Here is a 16,628-nt window from a genome sequence, read left to right as displayed (position 1 = left end):
AATTCCTGAGATTATATTTGGAGGGGAGCCTAAGAGAAATAAGGGACGATAAATAAGAAGGCGCTAATAGAATAGAAAGAAGGTCTTTTGAAGATGAGCGTAGCTGACGAGGTGGAGTGTAAGGAGTAAGGAGGTCGCGAACGTATGAAGGTGCAATAAACTTTACTTTTGAATGTGAAGATGTAGGACTTCAGTTTGCCGTTTGGAAGGTTCCCCGGGTTACCACAACTTTTTGGAGAGCAAGCAAAGGAACGGCTGGTCCATCCTTCTGAGCCACACGTCAGCAGTCCTATTCCTATTGTGAAATATCCAGTCTTGCACTTGAGAAATACTTTGTCTGAATATTTGTATGAAGATTTCGTTAAACCTCTGATCTCAGAATTGTCCGGGAGTTTTGGAGGGTCACAAGAAGGCAATACACGTTTTGGTTTGGTTTGATTCCATTCTCCCAAACTAGTGCAAGTAAGGTATTTGGAGCCCTCCATCTTGTAACCCTGGGAAGTAGGTGTATTCCGCTCTATCTCCCACTGCCACATAATCTTCATCGTAATTTCGACTAAAAATTTGTTTACTCCCATTGTTGATGTCTCCAGGGTCCTTGCAGATGATCTTGCATGATGGTTCTGTACCATCCCATCTCCTTATACCACGACAAGTCCGTATCTTGGATCCAAGCAAAGTGTAAGGTTTATTACACCGATATCTGAAAGTGGACAAAAATGTGGTCGAGGAATATTCGTCTCTCCCATTTTGTAGAACGAAAGGCTTTCCGCAGTCAGCAACTTTCGAAACACAACTGTAACCACAGTCTCCATCACAAACACATTGCCTGTCTCTACTACAACCTAAGTCTGGATTGCATTGTTTTCTGCAGTATCGGAAAGCTTCCTTATTAGTTTTTTCGCATGTACAGCTTGGCTTGACTTTGTCCCAAGCTCCTGTCCTTGTACATGTTAAGATGCTGCTCCCTTGCATTGTGAAGCCTGGCAATAATAACCATTCTTCACATTAGTTTGTTTACCGTGAAGAGGAGTACCTGGCTTCCTACAGCTTATAATTTTACACGATTTTGGATGTCCACTCCATGAATCGTCATTTTGACAAGTTCGAATCTCTGAGCCACTGATTTCGTAGCCTTTCTCTTTGCACTTAAATCTGACGACACCACCCACTCTTGTGTGGGTTTCAAATACTTTTTCAGGCCTTATCAGGAGTTTGTAGCACTCCACAATCAATTGGTTCACAAGTTGGCATTTTTCCACCTCATCTCTGATTCGCTTGGCATTGACGGTATTTGTCTCCGACAAGCTTGTAGCCATGGTTGCATTCAAAATAATAATAATAATAATAATAATAATAATATATTTATATAGCGCCAATATCCTAAAAGTTCAAAAGCGCTTTACAGAAATAAAAATAGTTAAAAGGTTACAAAAAATGCTTACAATCTTAGACTAATAAAAAATGTTGCTAAAAAGTTATAAAAATGCTTTTTTAAAAAGGAAAGTTTTAAGTTTATGTTTAAAAAGGGATTCTGAGGAGCTGTTCTTAATGTCAGAAGGTAGAGTATTCCAGAGTGTAGGAGCTGCCACGGAGAAAGATCTTGCGCCATATGTTTTCAAATTGAAATGCGGAATAGAAAGAAGGTCTTTTGAAGATGAGCGTAGCTGACGAGGTGGAGTGTAAGGAGTAAGGAGGTCGCGAACGTATGAAGGTGCAATAAACTTTACTTTTGAATGTGAAGATGTAGGACTTCAGTTTGCCGTTTGGAAGGTTCCCCGGGTTACAATAACTTTTTGGAGAGCAAGCAAAGGAACGGCTGGTCCATCCTTCTGAGCCACACGTCAGCAGTCCTATTCCTATTGTGAAATATCCAGTCTTGCACTTGAGAAATACTTTGTCTGAATATTTGTATGAAGATTTCGTTAAACCTCTGATCTCAGAATTGTCCGGGAGTTTTGGAGGGTCACAAGAAGGCAATACACGTTTTGGTTTGGTTTGATTCCATTCTCCCAAACTAGTGCAAGTAAGGTATTTGGAGCCCTCCATCTTGTAACCCTGGGAAGCAGGTGTATTCCGCTCTATCTCCCACTGCCACATAATCTTCATCGTAATTTCCACGAAAAATTTATTTTTTCCCATTGTTGATGTCTCCAGGGTCCTTGCAGATGATCTTGCATGATAGTTCTGTACCATCCCATCTCCTTATACCACGACAAGTCCGTATCTTGGATCCAAGCAAAGTGTAAGATTTATTACACCGATATCTGAAAGTGGACAAAAATGTGGTCGAGGAATATTCGTCTCTCCCATTTTGTAGAACGAAAGGCTTTCCGCAGTCAACAACTTTCGAAACACAACTGTAACCACAGTCTCCATCACAAACACATTGCCTGTCTCTACTACAACCTAAGTCTGGATTGCATTGTTTTCTGCAGTATCGGAAAGCTTCCTTATTAGTTCTTTCGCATGTACAGCTTGGCTTGACTTTGTCCCAAGCTCCTGTCCTTGTACATGTTAAGATGCTGCTCCCTTGCGTTGTGAAGCCTGGCAATAATAACCATTCTTCACATTAGTTTGTTTACCGTGAAGAGGAGTACCTGGGTTCCCACAGCTTATAATTTTACACGATGTTGGAAATCCACTCCATGACTCGTCATTTTGACAAGTTCGAATCTCTGAGCCACTGATTTCGTAGCCTTTCTCTTTGCACTTAAATCTGACGACACCACCCACTCTTGTGTGGGTTTCAAATACTTTTTCAGGCCTTATCAGGAGTTTGTAGCACTCCACAATCAATTGGTTCACAAGTTGGCATTTTTCCACCCCATCTCTGATTCGCTGGGCATTGACGGTATTTGTCTCCGACAAGCTTGTAGCCATGGTTGCATTCAAAATAATAATAATAATAATATATTTATATAGCGCCAATATCCTAAAAGTTCAAAAGCGCTTTACAGAAGTAACGTTAAAACTATTAAAAACACTATTAAAAAAAATAAATATAAAAATAGTTAAAAGCTTACAAAAAATGCTAAAAATCTTAGACTAATAAAAAATGTTGCTAAAAAGTTATAAAATGCTTTTTTAAAAAGGAAAGTTTTAAGTTTATGTTTAAAAAGGGATACTGAGGAGCTGTTCTTAATGTCAGAAGGTAGAGTGTTTCAGAGTGTAGGAGCTTCCACGGAGAAAAATCTTGCGCCATATGTTTTCAAATTGAAATGCGGAATAGAAAGAAGGTCTTTTGAAGATGAGCGTAGCTGACGAGGTGGAGTGTAAGGAGTAAGGAGGTCGCGAACGTATGAAGGTGCAATAAACTTTACTTTTGAATGTGAAGATGTAGGACTTCAGTTTGCCGTTTGGAAGGTTCCCCGGGTTACCACAACTTTTTGGAGAGCAAGCAAAGGAACGGTTGGTCCATCCTTCTGAGCCACACGTCAGCAGTCCTATTCCTATTGTGAAATATCCAGTCTTGCACTTGAGAATTACTTTGTCTGAATATTTGTATGAAGATTTCGTTAAACCTCTGATCTCAGAATGGTCCGGGAGTTTTGGAGGGTCACAAGAAGGCAATACACATTTTGGTTTGGTTTGATTCCATTCTCCCAAACTAGTGCAAGTAAGGTATTTGGAGCCCTCCATCTTGTAACCCTGGGAAGCAGGTGTATTCCGCTCTATCTCCCACTGCCACATAATCTTCATCGTAATGTCGACGAAAAATTTGTTTATTCCCATTGTTGATGTCTCCAGGGTCCTTGCAGATGATCTTGCATGATGGTTCTGTACCATCCCATCTCCTTATACCACGACAAGTCCGTATCTTGGATCCAAGCAAAGTGTAAGGTTTATTACACCGATATCTGAAAGTGGACAAAAATGTGGTCGAGGAATATTCGTCTCTCCCATTTTGTAGAACGAAAGGCTTTCCGCAGTCAACAACTTTCGAAACACAACTGTAACCACAGTCTCCATCACAAACACATTTCCTGTCTCTACTTCAACCTGAGTCTGGATTGCATTGTTTTCTGCAGTATCGGAAAGCTTCCTTATTAGTTCTTTCGCATGTACAGCTTGGCTTGACTTTGTCCCACGCTCCTCTCCTTGTACACGTTAAGATGCTGCTCCCTTGCATTGTGAAGCCTGGCAATAATAACCCTTCTTCACATTAGTTTGTTTACCGTGAAGAGGAGTACCTGGGTTCCCACAGCTTATAATTTTACACGATTTTGGAAATCCACTCCATGACTCGTCATTTTGACAAGTTCGAATCTCGGAGCCACTGATGTCGTAGCCTTTCTCTTTGCACTTAAATCTGACGACACCACCCACTCTTGTGTGGGTTTCAAATACTTTTTTAGCCTTATCAGGAGTTTGTAGCACTCCACAATCAATTGGTTCACAAGTTGGCATTTTTCCACCCCATCTCTGATTCGCTTGGCATTGACGGTATTTGTCTCCGACAAGCTTGTAGCCATGGTTGCATTCAAAATAAACTTGTTGAATGTGAAGATGTAGGACTTCAGTTTGCTGTTTGGATGGTTACCCGGGTTACCACAACTCTTTGGAAAGCAAGCAAAGGAACGGCTGGTCCATCCTTCTGAGCCACACGTCAGCAGTCCTATTCCTATTGTGAAATATCCAGTCTTGCACTTGAGAAATACTTTGTCTGACTATTTGTATGAAGATTTCGTTAAACCTCTGATCTCAGAATGGTCCGGGAGTTTTGGAGGGTCACAAGAAGGCAAAACACATTTTGGTTTGGTTTGATTCCATTTTCCCAAACTAGTGCAAGTAAGGTATTTGGAGCCCTCCATCTTGTAACCCTGGGAAGCAGGTGTATTCCGCTCTATCTCCCACTGCCACATAATCTTCATCGTAATTTCCACGAAAAATTTGTTTATTCCCATTGTTGATGTCTCCAGGGTCCTTGCAGATGATCTTGCATGATGGTTCTGTTCCATCCCATCTCCTTATACCACGACAAGTCCGTATATTGGATCCAAGCAAAGTGTAAGGTTTATTACACCGATATTTGAAAGTGGACAAAAATGTGGTCGAGGAATATTCGTCTCTCCCATTTTGTAGAACGAAAGGCTTTCCGCAGTCAACAACTTTCGGAACACAACTGTAACCACAGTTTCCATCACAAACACATTGCCTGTCTCTACTTCAACCTGAGTCTGGATTGCATTGTTTTCTGCAGTATCGGAAAGCTTCCTTATTAGTTCTTTCGCATGTACAGCTTGGCTTGACTTTGTCCCAAGCTCCTGTCCTTGCAAATGTTAAGATGCTGCTCCCTTGCATTGTGAAGCCTGGCAATAATAACCATTCTTCACATTTACCGTGAAGAGGAGTACCTGGCTTCCTACAGCTTATAATTTTACACGATGTTGGAAATCTACTCCATGACTCGTCATTTTGACAAGTTCGAATCTCGGAGCCACTGATTTCGTAGCCTTTCTCTTTGCACTTAAATATGACGACACCATCCACTCTTGTGTGGGTTTCAAATACTTTTTCAGCCTTATCAGGAGTTTGTAGCACTCCACAATCAATTGGTTCACAAGTTGTCATTTTTCCACCCCACCGCTGATTCGCTTGGCATTGACGGTATTTGTCTCCGACAAGCTTGTAGCCATGGTTGCATTCAAAATAATAATAATAATAATAATAATATATTTATATAGCGCCAATATCCTAAAAGTTCAAATGCGCTTTACAGAAGTAACATTAAAAACATTAAAAACACTATTAAAAAAATTAATATAAAAATAGTTAAAAGGTTACAAAAAATGCTTAAAATCTTAGACTAATAAAAAATGTTGCTAAAAAGTTATAAAAATGCTTTTTTAAAAAGGAAAGTTTTAAGTTTATGTTTAAAAAGGGATACTGAGGAGCTGTTCTTAACGTCAGAAGGTAGAGTATTCCAGAGTGTAGGAGCTGCCACGGAGAAAGATCTTGCGCCATATGTTTTCAAATTGAAATGCGGAATAGAAAGAAGGTCTTTTGAAGATGAGCGTAGCTGACGAGGTGGAGTGTAAGGAGTAAGGAGGTCGCGAACGTATGAAGGTGCAATAAACTTTACTTTTGAATGTGAAGATGTAGGACTTCAGTTTGCCGTTTGGAAGGTTCCCCGGGTTACCACAACTTTTTGGAGAGCAAGCAAAGGAACGGCTGGTCCATCCTTCTGAGCCACACGTCAGCAGTCCTATTCCTATTGTGAAATATCCAGTCTTGCACTTGAGAAATACTTTGTCTGACTATTTGTATGAAGATTTCGTTAAACCTCTGATCTCAGAATTGTCCGGGAGTTTTGGAGGGTCACAAGAAGGCAATACACATTTTGGTTTGGTTTGATTCCATTCTCCCAAACTAGTGCAAGTAAGGTATTTGGATCCCTCCATCTTGTAACCCTGGGAAGCAGGTGTATTCCGCTCTATCTCCCACTGCCACATAATCTTCATCGTAATTTCCACGAAAAATTTGTTTATTCCCATTGTTGATGTCTCCAGGGTCCTTGCAGATGATCTTGCATGATGGTTCTGTTCCATCCCATCTCCTTATACCACGACAAGTCCGTATATTGGATCCAAGCAAAGTGTAAGGTTTATTACACCGATATCTGAAAGTGGACAAAAATGTGGTCGAGGAATATTCGTCTCTCCCATTTTGTAGAACGAAAGGCTTTCCGCAGTCAACAACTTTCGGAACACAACTGTAACCACAGTTTCCATCACAAACACATTGCCTGTCTCTACTTCAACCTGAGTCTGGATTGCATTGTTTTCTGCAGTATCGGAAAGCTTCCTTATTAGTTCTTTCGCATGTACAGCTTGGCTTGACTTTGTCCCAAGCTCCTGTCCTTGCAAATGTTAAGATGCTGCTCCCTTGCATTGTGAAGCCTGGCAATAATAACCATTCTTCACATTTACCGTGAAGAGGAGTACCTGGCTTCCTACAGCTTATAATTTTACACGATGTTGGAAATCTACTCCATGACTCGTCATTTTGACAAGTTCGAATCTCGGAGCCACTGATTTCGTAGCCTTTCTCTTTGCACTTAAATATGACGACACCATCCACTCTTGTGTGGGTTTCAAATACTTTTTCAGCCTTATCAGGAGTTTGTAGCACTCCACAATCAATTGGTTCACAAGTTGTCATTTTTCCACCCCACCGCTGATTCGCTTGGCATTGACGGTATTTGTCTCCGACAAGCTTGTAGCCATGGTTGCATTCAAAATAATAATAATAATAATAATAATATATTTATATAGCGCCAATATCCTAAAAGTTCAAATGCGCTTTACAGAAGTAACATTAAAAACATTAAAAACACTATTAAAAAAATTAATATAAAAATAGTTAAAAGGTTACAAAAAATGCTTAAAATCTTAGACTAATAAAAAATGTTGCTAAAAAGTTATAAAAATGCTTTTTTAAAAAGGAAAGTTTTAAGTTTATGTTTAAAAAGGGATACTGAGGAGCTGTTCTTAACGTCAGAAGGTAGAGTATTCCAGAGTGTAGGAGCTGCCACGGAGAAAGATCTTGCGCCATATGTTTTCAAATTGAAATGCGGAATAGAAAGAAGGTCTTTTGAAGATGAGCGTAGCTGACGAGGTGGAGTGTAAGGAGTAAGGAGGTCGCGAACGTATGAAGGTGCAATAAACTTTACTTTTGAATGTGAAGATGTAGGACTTCAGTTTGCCGTTTGGAAGGTTCCCCGGGTTACCACAACTTTTTGGAGAGCAAGCAAAGGAACGGCTGGTCCATCCTTCTGAGCCACACGTCAGCAGTCCTATTCCTATTGTGAAATATCCAGTCTTGCACTTGAGAAATACTTTGTCTGACTATTTGTATGAAGATTTCGTTAAACCTCTGATCTCAGAATTGTCCGGGAGTTTTGGAGGGTCACAAGAAGGCAATACACATTTTGGTTTGGTTTGATTCCATTCTCCCAAACTAGTGCAAGTAAGGTATTTGGATCCCTCCATCTTGTAACCCTGGGAAGCAGGTGTATTCCGCTCTATCTCCCACTGCCACATAATCTTCATCGTAATTTCGACGAAAAGTTTGTTTATTCCCATTGTTGATGTCTCCAGGGTCCTTGCAGATGATCTTGCATGATGGTTCTGTACCATGCATCCCATCTCCTTATACCACGACAAGTCCGTATCTTGGATCCAAGCAAATTGTAAGGTTTATTACACCGATATCTGAAAGTGGACAAAAATGTGGTCGAGGAATATTCGTCTCTCCCATTTTGTAGAACGAAAGGCTTTCCGCAGTCAACAACTTTCGAAACACAACTGTAACCACAGTCTCCATCACAAACACATTGCCTGTCTCTACTACAACCTAAGTCTGGATTGCATTGTTTTCTGCAGTATCGGAAAGCTTCCTTATTAGTTCTTTCGCATGTACAGCTTGGCTTGACTTTGTCCCAAGCTCCTGTCCTTGTACATGTTAAGATGCTGCTCCCTTGCATTGTGAAGCCTGGCAATAATAACCATTCTTCACATTAGTTTGTTTACCGTGAAGAGGAGTACCTGGGTTCCCACAGCTTATAATTTTACACGATGTTGGAAATCCACTCCATGACTCGTCATTTTGACAAGTTCGAATCTCGGAGCCACTGATGTCGTAGCCTTTCTTTTTGCACTTAATTTGCACTTAAATCTGACGACACCACCCACTCTTGTGTGGGTTTCAAATACTTTTTCAGCCTTATCAGGAGTTTGTAGCACTCCACAATCAATTGGTTCACAAGTTGGCATTTTTCCACTCCATCTCTGATTCGCTTGGCATTGACGGTATTTGTCTCCGACAAGCTTGTAGCCATGGTTGCATTCAAAATAAACTTTACTTTTGAATGTGAAGTTGTAGGACTTCAGTTTGCCGTTTGGAAGGTTACCCGGGTTACCACAACTTTTTGGAAAGCAAGCAAAGGAACGGCTGGTCCATTCTTCTGAGCCACACGTCAGCAGTCCTATTCCTATTGTGAAATATCCAGTCTTGCACTTAAAAAATACTTTGTCTGACTATTTGTATGAAGATTTCGTTAAACCTCTGATCTCAGAATTGTCCAGGAGTTTTGGAGGGTCACAAGAAGGCAATACACATTTTGGTTTGGCTTGATTCCATTCTCTCAAACTAGTGCAAGTAAGGTATTTGGATCCCTCCATCTTGTAACCTGGGAAGCAGGTGTATCTCCCACTGCCACATAATCTTCATCGTAATTTCCACGAAAAATTTGTTTATTCCCATTGTTGATGTCTCCAGGGTCCTGGTATTGCCGATGTGATAATCACATATTGCCGAATCCAACAACAGAACTTCAAATGGTCCAAATGTACTGTGTCAAGCGAAAATGGCCACAATCGTTCGTAAACCACGTTTTCTAAAAAGTCACAAGTTGAGCAGGTAACCAGGCCTTTCTTCCGGTAACCTGGCCTTTTTACTCTGCCCCAGTTCATCGCGGTAAATCCGCGACACTCCCCCAGGAGAAAGTTCCGATTTCCGAGGAAAGGAGATTCTGTATCAGTTGCCTTGCTTGGGTAGCTGCTGCTCGGGTGGGACGCATAGTGGTGGAGGAAATTTCTGACGTTTTACTTTCTTCAGTTGGCAGTCGACCAGAGAGAATCCAACCCAGATGAGATCCAAGCAAGTACAGTCCAGGTCTCACTTTATTCCTTTCTGGCAAAACCAAATCACTGTAGTAGTCATTTCCAATCAGCAATTCCACACTTGATATCTCTAGTTCATTTGGGAGAGTGTTAGCAAGTTCATGTCCCCTTACAAGGGGGTCAAACTACTCAGAATTGACAGGTGCCCTCTGAATCATTCCAGTAATCTCTGGAACCACATTTGCTTGAATGTTCATTGTCTCTCCATTCTTTAATTTCAAACCAAGTTCAACCAGGGTAGTTTTAAGTTCATTGGGCTTCGTTGAGCCAAACGTGAAGAGAGTTAGGATTTCAGAATTGCTGGGCTTCAGTTGAAGTTTATTTACTAAATCTTCACATATGTAGGTTCTCTGGCTTCCACAATCTAGCAAAAGTCGGGTAGGCAGCTTCTTTGAAGTCTCGAGGTTCACAGTATCTGCCAGTGCAGTCTGCATAAGTACCTGTTTGCCAGAAACCAATAACGAACTTTCAGTTTTATTTTCCTCATTAGAAGAAAACCTTCTTGGGCAAAGACTTCTGTGGTGATTTTTAACTCTTTTGCAGTGGAAACATGGTTTGCTATCCTTGCATTCTTTCAGTAAATGATTTGACTTTAAACAGACGAAACAGTTTCCTTTGATTTTTGCCTTTCTTGACTCAACAGTTGGATACGTTTTACACTGGTCACTCCAGTGATCCTCAAGTAATCTGTCAGAATTACTTCACCCAATTGAAGTAAAAATATCGCTTTTATTTTTAGAATGTACTCTACATTTGCCTCAGTGGAGCGATTCATCCATCTCTTTTCTTAAAGTATACCTCTTTATAGCCCCCCTCCCCCCTCGCTCCTTTAGAATTTTAAGTTTTAGCTAAGCCCCCAAAGGCAAGACAAAAAGCTTTCTGAAGACAAAAGGCTTTCTTTGTAATGAACCCCCTTCCCTTTAACCGCCACTCCCACCCTCTTTTCAAAAGCTAAGCCTGTATCGGCCCTTCTCTTATCAGGGAAAAGCAGCACTTTCGGTTTTGATATCTTTGGCAAGCGAACAAGACTCAGTCACGAGAATGACTTTTTGACCCGTTATTGTCGCACGTCTGGAGCTTTGATATCGGGTTATTTCCCAGAAAACGATCCAACAGAGCTGTTTTGCGGGGGTTATCCTAAAGTCGCAATACTATTCTGTATTCTGTCATATCCCGTAAATTTTTGTACTTTTTTGTAAAAAATCGCACAGATTTGTTGTTTCTCGAAAGGAGCGTCTCTGATATTTAAGGTAAGTGAAACAATATATTGTTTTGGTTATGAAGAGCGTGTCGGAACATCAATACAGTACAAGGAGGTTTTAGTGCGACACGTTTACTCGTGCTCGAGTGCATGCTTCATATCATGTATAATTCAGTGCAGGACTACGTTTCTCAGTCTTCTTCACTAAATTTATTCAGCTGTTTGCTGTTTTTCCTTGTATTGCCACTTAAACTTTTCTTTCAATTCTTGTTGTTTTTAACCCAGTAAACTACCCCTTTAATTGCTTGGGCTGTGGAATTCTTAAAAACTCAGACTTTTAATATTGATTTGAAGTCGATTCCGCTAGTAGCTCACTAGTCTCTCGTGATAGTTCATTAGCCTAAAAAACACATAAACAAACAACAAAATTTCCCTGTAATTAAGCGATTCATCTTACATGTCCAGCCTCGGCAAGGTACCCCCCCCCCCCCGGGGGTACTCGACATAATTTCGGGTAGGGAGGTGCGGCCCGGTCTCCTAAACCCTGACTCTGTTTAATTAAGACACGAACCTCTGGTTTTCCTACCCTGTTGAATACAGAATGACAATTTTTAATACCCCGTCTAAGACAAAAACAAGCACCTCACTGGCTTTGCTGTGATCGTGAATTAAGCTAAGTATCAATGCCGAAGTCAACGCAAGTCACAATACGGAAGAATTCGGCTTGTTACACCTCTACAAGCATATAAGCCTAACCTGTTTGACACTGGTCCATGCAAAGATACCCTGTTTAAGACAAAAAGGGGTGAAATATATACCCTGTTCAAAACAAAAAAGCCTGAAAACCATACCCTATCGGGCTGCACGTCCCCGTTAAGCCCTAATAAGGGAGTGCCCCCCCCCCCCCCCCGGGAAGGTACCGAAGCGTTTTTCAGATGAGACGAAAACGAGCAGCTTTGCATACTTAGTGTCATCTATAATTTATACCACTACATTTTTTTAGTTAAAGTTTTTCGTGCAAGAACATGTATAACAAACAGGTTGATCGAGGTTGAACCCTTGCTATTAATCGAGAAGGTTTCGATTACCAGTGGAAAGTTTTATTTATTCATTTTAAAATCCTTTTACGTTTTACTTTTAGGCAGCAGATATATACCCCTTAAATCAGCGTTCAGAGGTTATCAAATACAAGTGTAACAACAAAAGTCGCTCACATAGCATTGAGTAATCTACCAACACCAGAATGCTTGTGAAGTTACCTTTCGTCGTTTTCCTGGGAACTTTAACTCTAAAGTAAGTACACATACCTCTGCCATTATGAATACTCTCTCGGTAATATTCAGTTTTTATTTACAAAACTAGTATACTAATTTTTCCAAACAGAGGCGTGCTTTGCGCTCAGCTCGGTGAAATGAATCCTGGGAAACATCAGGTATGTTGAATTTATTTTGGTAAAAATACAGAAATGATCGGAGGAAACAGTATTTAGAGATTTACCTTGGCCCAAGGGATTGTGTTAACCTGCAAAATCTATAACAAAAAAATTTTCGGTCGGAAAAATGAATGGTAGTGAAATGGTAGTAAACCCCAAAAACTACAAAAAATGCTGATTTGCACTCCAGCATGCGAAATTCTACATTTTCTTTGGGAACAAAGTCAATCTTCATTTGTATTCAATCTTTATTTATATAATCTTCATTCGCCGTACAGCTCTAGGTTTCCTATGGCCAACGGCTCAAAAAAAGGGAAAAGAAAAAAAAAAATCATAATTTACTATTCTAATCCAAGTGTCTAATCAAATTAACCTGAAACGTTTCGTCTCTTTGTTTATGGCAGTGTTTTCGTGTCCAGGATTGCGCCGCCAACTGCAGCCAGGCAAACAGGGGATTGGTGCGCATGGTGAACCAGCATTTAGAATTCTGCGACGGAGAATCCTGGGTACGACTGCCTGACGAAATGGCGGCACAAAACTCCCGCGAAAACCCAGGTCAGCTCTACATAAATTCACGAGCCCTCGGCTTTAACAAGCACTGATTTCACGATAGACCATATGAGAATATTTACGTTGATTCTCGGATAAAAAAACAAACATGATTGCAGAAATACAACAACCGTACATGTACAAAATAAATCAAAAATTATTTCCCATTATAAAATGGTCAACGAATTGCGCGTGTATGTAAATATAAATGGATGAGTCAATTAAGACAATGGAAAAAAATCAAATTAATAAAGCCACGCGGGATGTTGGGAGAATACGAGAAAAGCTTGTAAATCGCGAGCCGTCAGGCGAGTGATTTACAAGCTTTTCGAGTGTTCTCCCAACATCCCAAGTGGCTTTATTACGCCAGTAAAGCCAAAGAAAGTGTGGTTTATTGCTTTTATGAAATAACTATAGGAAACGTCCTTCAAAGAAATAAGAATCTATTTTATTTTTCGTGATCAAATGTCTTATTCTCAACAAGTTCATCGAATGACGCGGTAAACCAATCACAGCGGCCGAAAGAATAAATCACAGGTTCAGCTCCACACACAAAAGCCACAATTGGACGCGACACGTTTAAAAGTTCTTTTAAAGCTACGAAAGTCATAAGAAAGGAAAGGAAAAAGACAAACTGTCACGGTATGAAATATATTCAACGATTTTAAAGTTCTTTGACGTGGAAATCTAGCAAATTGTGGCCGGAGGGCACCGCGAAAGTAAAAGCAGGTAAAAGACTGCACGAAAACTTTGCAAGTTTGCAAACTTCACAGACTGACGAAGGTATTGAGAATAAAGGTTAGTTCCACAAACACTTCTTTAGAAATTTGTTCTTAATTTATTTATTCCGTATTCTTTTGTTTTCGCCGAATAACGGACTTGAGATAAAGCACTGAAAGCACGTAAAACTGAAGATATAATTTAAGCGCGTACAAGAACTCAGTGTGAGGTTCTGCCATCAAAATAATTCTAGTTCATCGCGACAAATTCGATCAGTTCTATTTCCTTTTAAATAACATTTCCGAGTTAATGTTGAATGTAACCATATCCCTATTTTTCCAGTCCAGTGAAAGCAGACCTGTTTATTCTGTTACTTCTCACTCAGTCAGTGTTTGTCTCTGCGTTTTGTTTTTTTCTCTAGTGCCTTTGCTCAACTGTTGTGGGCGGAAAAATTCAATTTTGATCCACCCTCAGTAAATTTTCATAATGATCATTTACGATAATCACATATCCTCCGTTTTAACCATAAGATAGACCAAAAGAATACATTAAACTAAAGTTAATTCTTCGTCCTTATGCGTAATCGAGCGTAGTGCGGCCATGTCGGGACAGAAGTGGGGCTTTCCACAAGTTGCTCGAGATTTCCCAAAAAGTTGCTCGTAATTTCTCAAAAAGTTGCTCAAAAGTTGCTCCGAAAATCCAAAAAAGTTGCTTCTGATAATAAAAGTTGCTCGAAAGTTGCTCCAAAAAATCCAAAACGCTGCTTCTAATCAAGATAATTTCTTTAAATATATGCTAATTTCCCTTTGATGATTAGCTTTATAAACAAAAAAAAGATTTCTAAGCTGTTTTATGCAATTTCACAGCAAAAGAAGTATCTAAATAACATCTCAAGGGTAAAATTTGTAAAATGATGACGTCATGTTTGCTGAGGAGTTTTTGTAATGTTTTAATACAGAATGAGCCGAAAGTTGAAACGTCTTCAGACGTTTCTCGAAAATCTTCGTCAAACTTCGTAAATCTTCGGAAACGTTCGTATGGCCTTTGAACAACACTCGGATAATTTTCGGAGATCTTCGGTCTGGAAATTGCTCAATATGCAACAAGTTGCTCGAGAGGAAAAAAGTTGCTCGAAGGGGAAAAAGTTGCTCGAAACATGAAAAGTTGCCAAAAAGTTGCCGAGCAACTTGTGGAAAGCCCTAGTCACAGAAGCGGGACTTTACCGGTACAATAGTACATAGGTTTTTTACCAATCAGCGCGCGCGTAGTATCTGAGTTATTTTATAAAGGTGTTTAGAATCACATCGGAAGAACCTGAAGATAAAGACAAAAAGTCTTAATCCAATCTTCGCTGGTTCACACATCTTTTAAATGATTAAATTTCTAGGCATTGACTGCAAGGATATCAAGAACAGAGAACAGTCTCAGGTAGATGGGTTATACTGGTTGGACCCAGATACAGGAAGCCATTCAAATGCATTCCTGGCTTACTGTGACATGACGTCATACAATGGAGGATGGACCATGTGTTACACTACTGATGAATAAGTCAAACCCAGGACCGAAGTCACATACAGCGCTCAGTTTCCTTATGGAACTGACGGGTATAGGACGAACTGTAACAACATCCCCGTGAGTTAGCGTACCACTTGTAGAACAGACCATATTCATATCCCAGTATTGGGCGAACTAGCTTGCGGGCCAGGCTTAGCAGGGGAATATCATTAAGGGCTTCATCATTTTGCTTTGGATTCCCCGCATTGCTCCAATGCGATCGTTCCTCCATCCGGAATCGAAAATGGTCTATTAAAAGGACACTGTCTTGCCGAATAGCAAAATTTCATTCAGCTTATTCCCAAGCTATATCGCCAAATGCCGCCAAATATACAGGTTAATTGCCCCGCCCCCCCCCTCTCTTCCCCTCTACCACGAGCAAGTCTAATTAGTTCGATAAAAAGATTCTACATAGAGAGCAAAACAAATAACAAAACCAGAAGTTTCGAGATAAAGTAAAAGTGTAGGATTGCAAGGATTAAATGAAATTTGATTTATTGACAGGATGACAAGAAGTTCCCGTTGAATGTCACACTTTTCATATTTCATTTTTCGTTCATTTTTTTTAGTTCACAGAAATCATCTTCGTTGATCACCAAACTGGAGCTGAAATCTACTTCAAGAGACTTACCAACCTGCCCATAACGGCCGCGGCGAACTATGGGTATGGTGCTAGTCCCTACGGGTTGTGGCACGGTGTTGGAGCAAACAACAATTACTCATACCAGCTGTTGATCTGCGATCATCCGTTCTATTCCGGCTTCCTCATTTCCGGTTACACGGGTAACTGTTACAAGCACTGTAGCAGCTGGTGCAGTGATCCATCCTCGCCCTACTTCCGAACAGCGTATACCGATTCGAATTACAGAGGTGTGGCGTTCAACACCAATGGTCATCGCCCCCTGAGCAACAGGCTTATTAGTGTCGGTCTGCGCTAAGTTCAAGAGATAAGAGTTTGGTTCAGTTTATGAGGGGCTGTGAGTTAAACAAAGGCAATGCATGCAGTTTTTGTTACCCTAAAATGTGGCCCTCGTCCCGGGCTTTCCCTTGGTGATTTGGGCGGGAGCCCTGGGGGTGAAATGTGGAATAAACTATAGACTTAAGCAAATATGTTCCGGGGTTTACTGCGTTTGTAATTCGACCTCAGTGCTCTAATTGCTGACTAGAAATGCTACATTCGTTAAAAAAAGTAAGGGTGCATGCTTTTAAGGGTAACTTGTCTGTTATTGTCAAATCGGACATGAAAAAACAATTAAAATAAAATATATACTGTAAAATATCTCTGGTGTTTTGTATTGGCTTAGACCGTAAGAATGAAGAAAATAACTTGAATGCTTGACTGATTAGAAGTGTAGCAAAAATAGATGAATATTGAAAGGCGAGCGACGATTTTTGTTTTCCGTTACTGCGCGGAGACTGAATTCTCCGCCCGGCCCTGTTATTGGCGCCCTCGTTTTGAGGTGGTCTCGTATGGCGCAATAATGGT

At 40.4% G+C, this 16,628-nt stretch overlaps 4 pseudogenes across 1 annotated transcript in view; 1 reads left to right on the top strand and 3 right to left on the bottom strand.

Moving 5' to 3' along the window:
• The window catches only part of LOC144654743 (uncharacterized), a 29,772-nt pseudogene extending 13,608 nt beyond the window's left edge, over positions 1 to 16,164 (top strand). The window contains exons 2-6 of the transcript XR_013570973.1: positions 12,029 to 12,180; positions 12,271 to 12,319; positions 12,724 to 12,874; positions 14,976 to 15,220; positions 15,712 to 16,164. The product of XR_013570973.1 is annotated as an uncharacterized LOC144654743 (transcript). The remainder of the gene's footprint in view (positions 1 to 12,028; positions 12,181 to 12,270; positions 12,320 to 12,723; positions 12,875 to 14,975; positions 15,221 to 15,711) is intronic.
• Positions 30 to 1,319, bottom strand: LOC144654176 (protein lev-9-like; annotated as a pseudogene).
• Positions 2,518 to 5,574, bottom strand: LOC144654175 (CUB and sushi domain-containing protein 3-like; annotated as a pseudogene).
• LOC144654173 (CUB and sushi domain-containing protein 3-like) lies at positions 5,795 to 8,842 on the bottom strand (annotated as a pseudogene).
• Positions 16,165 to 16,628: the final 464 nt, after the last annotated feature.

This window comes from Oculina patagonica, chromosome 5, assembly GCF_052425735.1.
Source record: "Oculina patagonica isolate OP01 chromosome 5, crgOcupat, whole genome shotgun sequence".
NCBI classification, from domain to species: Eukaryota; Metazoa; Cnidaria; class Anthozoa; order Scleractinia; family Oculinidae; genus Oculina; species Oculina patagonica.
This window is presented reverse-complemented; position numbering and strand designations above follow the sequence as displayed.